The sequence below is a fragment of the Heliconius melpomene genome, chromosome 17 (assembly GCF_056956725.1).
Source record: "Heliconius melpomene rosina isolate 202511_hmr_F chromosome 17, ASM5695672v1, whole genome shotgun sequence".
In the NCBI taxonomy this organism is placed as follows: domain Eukaryota; kingdom Metazoa; phylum Arthropoda; class Insecta; order Lepidoptera; family Nymphalidae; genus Heliconius; species Heliconius melpomene.
Window position 1 is genome coordinate 3,450,169 of NC_140405.1, and position 11,482 is coordinate 3,461,650.

At 32.3% G+C, this 11,482-nt stretch overlaps 1 non-coding gene across 1 annotated transcript; it reads left to right on the top strand.

The window, feature by feature from the left end:
* Window positions 1-3,226: 3,226 nt before the first annotated feature.
* TRNAR-GCG (transfer RNA arginine (anticodon GCG)) lies at window positions 3,227-3,297 on the top strand. The gene has a single exon. It is a non-coding gene; the product is annotated as a tRNA-Arg (tRNA).
* Window positions 3,298-11,482: the final 8,185 nt, after the last annotated feature.

The following is an 11,482-nucleotide window of genomic DNA, read 5'->3' on the forward strand; positions in this document are numbered from 1 at the left end:
TACACGGGAAATGGAAAAAACCTTAGCTAACCTAGAGGCAAATATAAATTACATTAGTCAGGGAGCCTGTAAACAAATTGCTGTTTTTAAATGTTTCAAACACAAAGCATTGGTTTTTTTGTTAATTTTGCTTTTGCTCATTGAATTGTTATTTATGTAAGTAAATTTTATATAAAAAATAAGTTTTCGAATAACGTTGAGAGTTTAATTACAACAAAGTTATACAAAGCGGCCCGCTCGCTGCTTCGCCTGCTATTACACAATTATTTATTTACTAATAATCTAAATTACTTTTGTATTTTAATATCATTATCAATTTAAAGGTAATATTTTAGCCAATTCAGTAAACATTTATATACGAGTGCGACGTTGAACTCTGCTACTCTCCTTGCAATGTTTCAGACATTAGGCGGAAAAATGAGGAACGGAGTAAAATAAAAAATTGTAAAATCTTAAATTCTATCTCTACTTGCCCTACAAGTAAAGAAAAACGAAGATAAAAAAAATAAAACAATATCTCTATAACTATATTGGTTAAATATTTATTCTAGTTTAAATAACTTAACCGGAAAAAACGTTAGAAAACAATATACTGTCAGTTAAGATTAATATAAGAGTGCAGTAATAACTGGCGGTTGCCGTTTCACTTTGAATAGTGAACCACGATGCACTCTCACTTGAAATTAATCAGCAAGAATCCGTCGCGGTGACTGTTTACAAAGCGTCCTGGTTCCCCTTGCTTCATCATTCTGCTGGTGAATGGATGTAGGGTTGACACTGAGGAGACAATATACACTGCCTTATATCGTTAGGGTGTAGTTCTAATAAGAGTGTAGGTTCGATTCGCTTTCGGGGGAAGGCATATATATTTTTAAAAAGAACTAGGAAAAAACACATTTAACACTAGGTTCTTTCTACGTAATTGATAATCTTTTAAACTATTTATATCCGCTTTAGTTTTTAGTTAGCTATCCACTTACCTGTGAATAAATGTTTATTGTTTATTCATAGTGTGGTCGCCAAACTAAAATTGGAAGTTCATATTGTATTGGCTGACCGCTTTAAATAGTCTATAAATAACACTATTAAGTTAAAGAGCTACTGCTAGCTTATACAAGCTATAAATAAAATAATATGCGCATTGCTGAAAGTATTTAATAATAACAATTTTTAGTAAGCATTTTTTTTGTTTGCCTGTATTGCACAGGGGCACTAAGGCAGAATTCCTCAAATTTCTACGGCAACAGAAGAAAACAGAATTTCGTCGCATGCTTGTATCCATGCGTAATATTTAGACAAAATACATATAAAATAACATAGCTAAACACTAAAATAAACAAATAGCAAGAAAGGTAGCAGCCCTAGCACTACCAACAAGGCCGGTAGACGTGAGTAAATAATTTTCCTGATTACCGTGCTACGTCTTGCTGTAAAGAGAGAAGTCGAGACCTCGACAAAAATATTAAAACCTTTCTTGTTCACTTTTTTATTTCCATCAAAAGCAACTTGACGTTGCTCGGGCAAATTGATTTCCTGTAGAGTTAACAACTACTACGAAACGATGTCGGAGATTGTCGATAGCGAAATCGTTAAATAGTGAATGGATAAGCTACTATTGTAGATTTCGATAGTAGTGCAAGTAAAATACTAGAATTTGTAAATACTGTTTTGCAAATTAAGAGGCGAGGTGTAAATAAACTTAACTAAACGTCGCGCGTCGTTAGAATTTCAAGTGCAATCGATTGTCTTACTCAATGACGATTTCAAATAGCGATTTGGATAAGTTTAAATTAAATACTATGCGATAATTCTTTAGTTGAAAATTGTAATAGATTTTTTTGTTAACTTTAATAAAAAAATATACAACTTTTTTACGCAATAAACAATTTTTGCTAAATAAACGTAACAAATTTACTCAAGTTTTTAAATTAAAATCTAAATAAATCAGCTTCACGTTGTACCCTTCGCACAGCAACGTAGGCAGAGGAGACCTAAGGTTAAAATATTCCGTTCCCCATTTTCCGCCGAATTCAGGAGGCATCGTGTGTTTAGTGGCGAAACTTAACGCCGCGCTTTACCTCGACAACAGAGCCAAGAAATGAAAATTCTGGTCCCGTTTACAGTCTCACACTTGTGCCCCTGAGCCATGACTGGCCTGAATTAAATTAAATGAAATAATATGTAGGTAAAGTTTCTATAAACTTTAGCGACTTACCGAAGTAGAAAAAAAACACGGCACCAAAGACCTCATCATCATCATCATAAAAACCAAAGGTTCCATACTAATTTCATAAATTATTTGGGAAAGTCGAAGAGTATTAGACAGACGGACAACAAAGTTCCTATAAGGATCCCGTTTTTCATGAGTTACGGAACCTTAAAATAAATTTCAAACATTTTTAGTCACTAAAAAAATATTAATAAAAAAAATCAACTGTACACAAAACTAAGTGAACGATAAACTCAGTAGGTAGGTACTAAATAAAAAGTGTTTCCCGAAATACTTCACACAGCATTCGAGTGCGCCTCTTCGATTATTTGGCAAACACTTTAGCCAGCACCCAGCAGCGCTCAGTAAATACACCATAGACAGGATATTACAAAGATTCAATTAACAGATAAAATTACCATTAATATCATTTTAGCCGACTGGACTGTATTATGACATAGACTGTATTTACCTTTGTTCCGAAAAGCCCATTGGCATAGAAGTATGGGTTCGAATTTCGTTCTTAAAATTGTTGTAGGATTTTATATCATTATCATCCATCTAGTATATCTAATTGCTACAACACGTGGTCGTGGTCGTGGTAATTTTTGTCCGTATTTTTTCTAAATTATTACCTATATTTGTTTATTTTAATTTTGCTACTTATTCTATCGCTTTTCGTGTCTGTCTGTTGTTTCTAACTCTTCTTCTTCTAAACCACCCAACGGATTTTGATGCGGTTTTCACCATTAGGTCGAGTATTTTTCATAGAAGGTTTATATATAGTTTATTATTTGTACATTCTTATTTAAATTAACATAAATACGATAAATATGTATACAGTTCTACCCGTTGAGACACTTTCGCGCATGCGCTGCTTTAATGGTAAGTACTACTTGAAAATAATGTACTGGAGTATTGTTCCTCTTAATAAGATCTACAAAAAAGTCCGCGACGGCGTATTCGTATCTTTTAAGAATAACTATAGCGCGTCCACCGCGCCCGCCTGCCTTACACGCATCGGTGGTTCAGTGGTAGAATGCTCGCCTGCGACGCGGGCGGCCCGGTTTCGATTCCCGGCCGATGCTTTCTATTTAATTTTCACCAGGGACAGAATACCCTCTTCAGCATTAACCACAAGCTCGAAAAAAAAAACCCTCCTGCCTTTATAGCAACGAAGATTTAGATGCGTTGGCACGTATTGGATAATTGGAGTTGAATGTATTATTTCAGCGCGATATATTTGGTTTCATATTTTTTGTAGTAGTTATTAGTAGGTAGGTTTTTGTTTATAATTTCTTCCGTTTAAAAATGGTCATTTAACTATCTAAAAATAGTCATTTAAATATATTTTAATAAGTACTTGAAAAGATTAGTAGCACAGATTTAAAATTACGGTACCTACTAAAAAATCCTTGCTGTGTAAAACAATTGAAAAATCCTTATTGAAACTACGAAAATGCGGGTTGCATTAGGGTTTAATTAATTTTCACATTATCTTAAGTGCTTTGCAAACATATATTATATGAATAATCCAGTAGTAAAAGCGGGCGAAGCCGCAAGAGGGTCGCTAGTTACATATAATACATACTCCCACATGAAAAAAACTGCAAGTTAAGTAAAAAAACCTTTCAAAAGCTCTATATATTACTTCTCTCTTCTATCTTATTTACTAAGAATATAAGCACAGGTGGACGGCACAATTAAATTGTGCAGGTAGAAACGTCCGAGTAAATGTAATAAACGAGTCGCCTCCAACCAAATATTTAGAGAATTGCCCGTGGCCACGACGCCGGCGATTAATCCATACTGATTTCGATACAGTACAAGTTAGTCGTAGTTGGCTATTTTAATTTTATTATACTAATTTTAGATTATAATTAAGCTTGAGTGGGTTTAAACCAATATTTGTTATCGTTGCTCTAGTTAAATATTTGGCTCATGTTCTGTTAGGGTTCCGTACCACAAAACGAAAAACGAAACTCTGAGTGAAAATGTGAGAGTTTGGTAAAAACAAGATGTTAGATTTTCTTTTCGATCTATTATTTCTATTTAGTATTATATATTTATCGAAACCCTTTGTTTTCAACACTTTGCAATAATCCGTGGTCACGGTTAACCAAAAAGCTAATAAAAAGTAATACACTGTTCATATTTTTCCATCCGCACCATCCTATAACCTGAGACGGCAATTTACGCGTGGCTGACCGCGGGACAGTAAACGTATTCGCCGCCCGCCCCTCGCCCTCGGCGCCGCCCTGATTCTATTAACGCAGCAATTTCAATCTCCTACGAATGTCTTACGGGTTATTTCTTGCTATCTTCATATGTATGTGTTCATCTTATATAAATATACCTTTTAATTTATTTAGGTCAGAGTTAATTAGAAAATAAACTTTTGATAAAACATATTTATTTGTTAGAAAACTTTGTATATCTATAATTTATTGTTTTATTAACTTTCAGTATAAAAACAAATATTTGTTTTAAAAATATTTTCAAATTTCAGCTCCGTCACCTAAATCCTAATAAAGATACAATAAGAAATAAACATATAAAAGAAAAGTTTAAGTTAAGAATAATTTACATTGTGTTTTTATAAATACATTCATATCAGAAACTCCTCAATTCAGAAATCATCCCAAGAAAAATAACAAACAAAATAAAAGAAAAACTTCAGCAACACTCGTAAATAAAACCTTTACAATTGATTATAGCCCGAATAACTCTAACCGTAATTTAAACGATAAAATTGGAGATGATATTACAATAACATTTCGTCCCACGAATCAGATCTTGGCTTTCCCAAAGGAAATTTACCATTCATTCCCGAATCCGACGTCAAACAATTCCCGGCATCTCTGTCGACTTGTCTTTATAGGGCTATCGAGGTGTTTATATCATTTGATTATGTTTAGCAAAAACATAATCAAATGATATAAATTGTTAAAAGGGTAACAAGTAAATAACTTGTTACCCTTTTGGGTGGGTAGGTCGTTTGGGAAGGGTCAGTAGTCAGTACAATGTAAGAATTTACCAAGTAGCCAATTAAGTTATGTTATTAAAAATATATTATTTGTAATAGCACAGAAAGGTTAGGGTATAAAAATAATCTCGACTTTTCTCGCTTTCGAAAAATTTAAAGAACTTTTCTTGGCTTCCTTATATTTCCCCAGGAACCTATATTTGAGATCTCTACGCTCAATAGTTTTGGACTGTGCGTTGTCTGTCAGTCTTTCAGTTAATAACAGAAGTCAATCATTCAATTGTATATAATAAGATTCAACAAAAAAGTCACAATTGCTTAGTAAAAATTACAAACATAGATTTAAATTGTGATTTATTATTTAATTAAATTTATGTTTATGATTTTTAGTAACAGAAAAAGTGTCTCTTTCGTCTTTTATATATCTCAAGTTCGTATTATCTTTGATAGTTTTCAGTCATAAATATCTAAATTAAATTCCTTCATTTGACTAAGCTTAATACGATAGGTAATTGTCACGTTGCTCTAATGCATCTGTTTGCCGATGCGACGTAACGCAAACACAGCCGTTGAGACTTATGCATCGGTGCATATCGATTTGGGTGCTATTTGCTTAGATACTTATTAAAGCTTGTTACGTTCTATACGTCAATTGTTAAGTTTAAATATAGTTAATTGTTTTAATTTCATATTTTTAGGGTTCCGTATCTAAAAAGATTAAACCTGAATCCTTATAGAGTCACTTTGTTGGCCGTCCGTCCGTCTGTCAAGACCATTTATCTCGAGATCGCGTGGAAGTGGAAGTTTCATTATTCCAATAAAGTCATCGAGAATATTTAATCTTATATCTTCTATTCTTTCTTGCTTAGCCATCGTATTGACTTATCAAACTCCACTTATGCAGTTAATGCATTTTCACGATATTTTTCTTTGTTGCACATTGGTTAAACCGTTCCTATTTATTTATGCTAGGAACTTCTTGAGTATGCTTAATCGCTCGCTCTTACTGCTAATCCGTACTTGTATTGTATATATTTGTGATTTTATAATTTTTTTCTCAACTATCCGCCGCTCGAAGTATTACGTCTTGAGTGGCGGAACTCAACGCCGCACCTTTCCTTGTTACCAGAACAAAGAAATAAAATTAAATATTTTATTTCCCCGCTTGTACCACTTAAAGTATTGACTTATGAAATTTACCGATAATACACACATAACAAAGATATATTTTTATGTTATAATTATATTAATAGTAATGCTTCAATATTTTATATAAATAAAATTTTAAAATAATAGTAAGTCATGCATATAATATAATATTGTATTTTATGTATTTCCTGAAAACATTAATTATTTACCACTTCAACGGCTAACCACACTGCTCATCCAATCATATAATATAGGTTAGTGGTAATTGGACAATCACTTTTTACTATTTAAAAAAATTGGGTGTGGCTGTGTCATAGATACGGCAGTGAATTGTACGTGTACGTTTATGTAACGGGTTATATTTGTTAAATAACCATATAAATAACTAATCTTTTATTAATCGACAGATTTTGACGATAGCTGACGTTTAAAAATTAAACTAACATAGAAGCTTTCCCGAGTCAAATGTTATACGAATTGCATATTAGGATATAAGGATCCTTCCATTTTGGAGGATAAACTGAAAAAACATAATATTTGAAAATAAAACAAGACTAGTACTATAAAGAAAAATCTTAAATTTAATTAGAGCTAACTTTATTTTTAGTAATTACATATTTATAATGTTTAAATATATTACAAAAACAGAAATTTTCCAGTGAATTTTCGTACCTACATACAAATTCTCAGAACACCATATTCACAGTAATTACAGCAAGCTGAATGAACTCTACTCGATTATTCAATTTTGGACGTTTCTGATGGATGCATGTTTCGAAAGCCGCGCTTTACCCTTTAGCAGTGAACAAATATTTATGGAACCATGGCAAATATTTGCAATGTAAGAAAATTAAACCTACAATGCTCTGTATTTATATATGAAGGCCGTCATGGCGCAGCGGCACCGCGTTTGACTATAAACACGATGTTGTGAGGTCGATTACCAATTAGGGGAATTTTAAAATTAAATTTATGTTCGTTTCTCCGCTCTGGTACACCAGTACGGCGTTATGCCACTCACCACGATATATATAAAGTGAAATACGGAGTATCTTAACATAAGGTACGTATTGGATGGTAGAAATTAATTTTGTACTTTGTCTTACCAGAACGGATGTAAATACGATTAGAGGTCGAACCCACTATATTCGCGTTTATAGCTCGTAGCTAGCCCATTTCACTAAGAGGGCCTCATACCACCATAAATATTTTACGTAAAATTGAAAGGTCAGTGGAACAACGGAATAACGCCTTACTTTGTAATTTATCAATATTTTCTAAAGGTCGAGTATAACGTAGGTTCTTGAAAAGAAGACCAATAACGATATAAATATACTAAACTAATAGTATTCCCAATTGTATTACAATGAAGGATAAAAGGCGCTAACTAAACCTTAATAACTTTTATGTTTGCTTTAACTGCAAACATCAGCTTCACAGTTTTTACCATGTGTTGTAGGGTATTTCTGTGTTTTTGTTTTCGGAAATATACTAAACCTATTCTTCTTCCTCCTGGCATTAATCCCGGCTATTGCTAGGGTCTGCCCTCCTACTCAACCTACTGCAAGGTCTTTTGCGAGTTTTTACTCAACCTATCACAAACTTATATTTGTAGTTCATTTAAAACAAAATAAGTGTATACGCCCGTAAACTTAAATTTGTCATACTTCCCGTTAACCTACCATTTCATCTAGAGTGTGTAGTATCTACATTAAAATCAGTAAACAATATCCGTCCATATGTCTACAAAAACAATAATACTAATCGAACGTATAAATTTAAATACAGTCTCGTAAAACTCCATCCCTCTTTATTACTCCAGTTCTGAAAACCGCCCGTCTAATTCCAACCCAATTTTTATGTGCGCTGAAGCAAGCTTCTTATAATGGCATCTATTCAATCGGTGTATCAGTGTTGCCCTTTATTTATTAAGAAAATATTTTATTTTGACATTTCGAAATATTGGGGAAAAATATACAGGGTGGAAGTGTCAGCGCCACTTTAAATGAAACTACAGTTTCAACTACTCTATAAAAGCCTAATATAATTCGGAAAAAAATAATTCTCAAAAATGAAAAAGTTATTTTTCAAACAAAATAAATAATAAAATTATCGTTTTAAAATAAAACACCATTTGTAAAGTATAACATAGGCACGCACACACTTACCTGCCAAAGTGGCAACGTCGCATACGTATGTGTGCGTGACACGAAATACAGGTATGGATAAAAATCGTGAAATGAAAAAAAAATCCTACGTCTAAACCGTTGAGGTACCTTGATTATTTTTTTAAATTCTGGGTTTGAAATATTTTACCCTATATGCAGTTTCAGTAAAAGAAGCGCTGCCTCTTCCACCCTGTATTTTGTTTTAATGTTGACTCTGTTATAAATTATATATAAAATAATGTATCGTGTAGGTGGGAATCGAATACACAACCGTCGTGTTTATGTCTAACTTAATGCTGCTGCGACATGGTGGTCTCGAAATTGTGAATTATATTTTTTTTGTATATTATAGTGTACATAGTAAAGGCAGTGTAGTTCTAATAATTATAAAAAAAAAAATATATGAGACAGTGCCTAAGCCTCCAGAATGCAATGGTAAATGGGGAACGGAGTGTCATAACACTAGATCACTTCTGCCTACCCTGCTGTATACGACATACAACGTGACACAAAAAACAATATTTATATTGACTAAAAATATATATATTTATATTAACTAAAAAAATATATACAAAATCCTAATTCAAGTAGCTCTCGTGAGCGACTTAACTTAATATATGCATCTAGCTATGAATAAATATTCTAATCACGCCGTTCTAACGAACCGAGCTCTCATACATTTTTGTTGATATTGTGCTACAGTGGATAAGGTGCTAATCCTTAAAATAATATAGAGACATTTTGAATGGACGACTTGCTTTAGAGATGATATACCTATGAAAATATTTGCGGTAAAAATTGAAAATCTGCTTTATTAAAGTTTTATTTAATTTAGAATTTTATTTAAGAAAATATTTTTTTCATTTAATTTTTCAATATTGTTAAACAAATTTCATATAATCATAGCACACTATTATAGTTTGTGGCGTTAAGTTCTGCTTTTCACTACGCAATGATTCGAAAACTGGGCAGTATATCTTAACATTTACTTTTAAGAAAACGTATAAAATTTTTAACGTAGCGGAATTTTGACCCCCACATCTTGGAAACCGTAAACCAACATAAACGTAAGCCAAAGTTGAACATATAGCTTAGTGGATAGAACGCTTGGACGGTTTCCAAAAGGCGCGGGTACAGATCCCGTGTAGGGAACTATTATTTTATATTTATAGTTTATTTAAAATGTGCCTGTAACTTATATATTTCAATATTGTAATTTATTTATTTATCTTTTATATACATACATAAAATAATATATAACAAGTTAATACAATAATAATACATATATAAAAAAGCAAATAAAAAAAAACGAAAAAAAAAATACAACAATAATAGTAATATAAACTTCAAGTATACTAAAATAAAATCCCAAAAAAACAAATGCGAATAATGTAAAACAACGAGTAAAACATAAAATATCTTCTATTCCAGTTGATCTTATTCCGTACTGTCCTATAATGTTTCTAATAACTACCCTACATTTCATTTGTCAAGAAATAAATATTTTAAACTACCTACATGAAAGCGCTCGCTGCCGTCGACCGAACCAGTACAGTGTCCTAACATTTACGCCTACCCTCTTGTCGACGGTATATTTTATTATAACAGTCGGTGCTTGTCGCTCGATGCGCTTTATATACGTTCCATTGTTTTCTCAGTTATTTGTTAATATTATTGTAATTATCGTGTTCTTTTTTATATATATGTTTGTGGTTGATTTTTGTATAAACTGTGAGGTGGTTTACTATTTGTGTTCAAACTTTATGTACTTTAAAATGGTGTTGGATATACTCAATGTTAACCGTAAGTAAACTTTTTATTCAACTCACCTTCGAATTTTTATAGTTTTTCTAAAATATATTTTTCTTTCCTAAGTGTGGAATAACACTTTAAAAATGTTAAAAACAACACAAAAGCTATAGGAAATTATCGTCACTAACTCCACTATAGTATCGTTGTTCCGCGGTAACCAACCCGTATGCTTGGCACATCAATAAAAAACATCATAAAATATTTACCCCATACGTGTCGTCCATTGATGGCACGTTATAAACTTTATGAAGTTGTTAACTTTTATATCGACGATATTCAAGTTCGAACACTCGCAGTAATGCCTGCAATAAAGTGTTTTAAGAACTTCTGATTCTCTTACTACTACTAGAAGCTAAGACCTGGACTTTACTGGTATCTAAGTACACTTAACTGTGTGGCCAGCTAAATAGATAGTTGTGTGTTTAACTCTAGATGGTCTTAAACTTAAATCGTTATCTGGATACGAATGGAATATTAATTGTTTTGTTTTGTTTTAATACTTGTGTTCTTTTTAGGAATTTTGTTGATTATAGTTGTAACTAGCAGACCCGCGAACTTCGTATCGCCTAACAGTCGATTTTTTTTTATTCTGCTATTAGCGACACCGGGTCAGCTAGTAAGATAAAAAAAATAAAAACTTATATCATTTTTAATTCTTATAATATTCATTAAAAATTATAATAAAAATAACAATTTCCGATATCTTATTATGATGCCTACTTATTATATTTTATTTTATTTTTTTTTATTCTAAATTCAGTTTCATTTTCATTGTAGTACTTTATGGTACACGTTATTTTTTGCTTGGTTATATGGCGCGTAAACAAACAGAGCAGATGGTTTTCCAACACGGGAACAGGCAACATACAATAGACCATGCGAGAAATATGTATTTTCTATATTAATACCACAAACACTTAATAACTGCCCCTGGGATTTGTTTATAGTCATTGCGAAAGCAAGCCGTACTGGAAACTGTAGTCTTTTAAGCTCGAATGGTATGTCAGTCGAAATCATTGGGATGCCCCGCATCATCAAAAAGTCTTCTCCTTTATACTTTCCTTTTAATATGATTGCTTCTATTACGTTATTCATTATTTTTTTATCGCTAATCGTGTGACGTTAGAAAGTTTCAGTTGGTTAATATTTTGCAACATT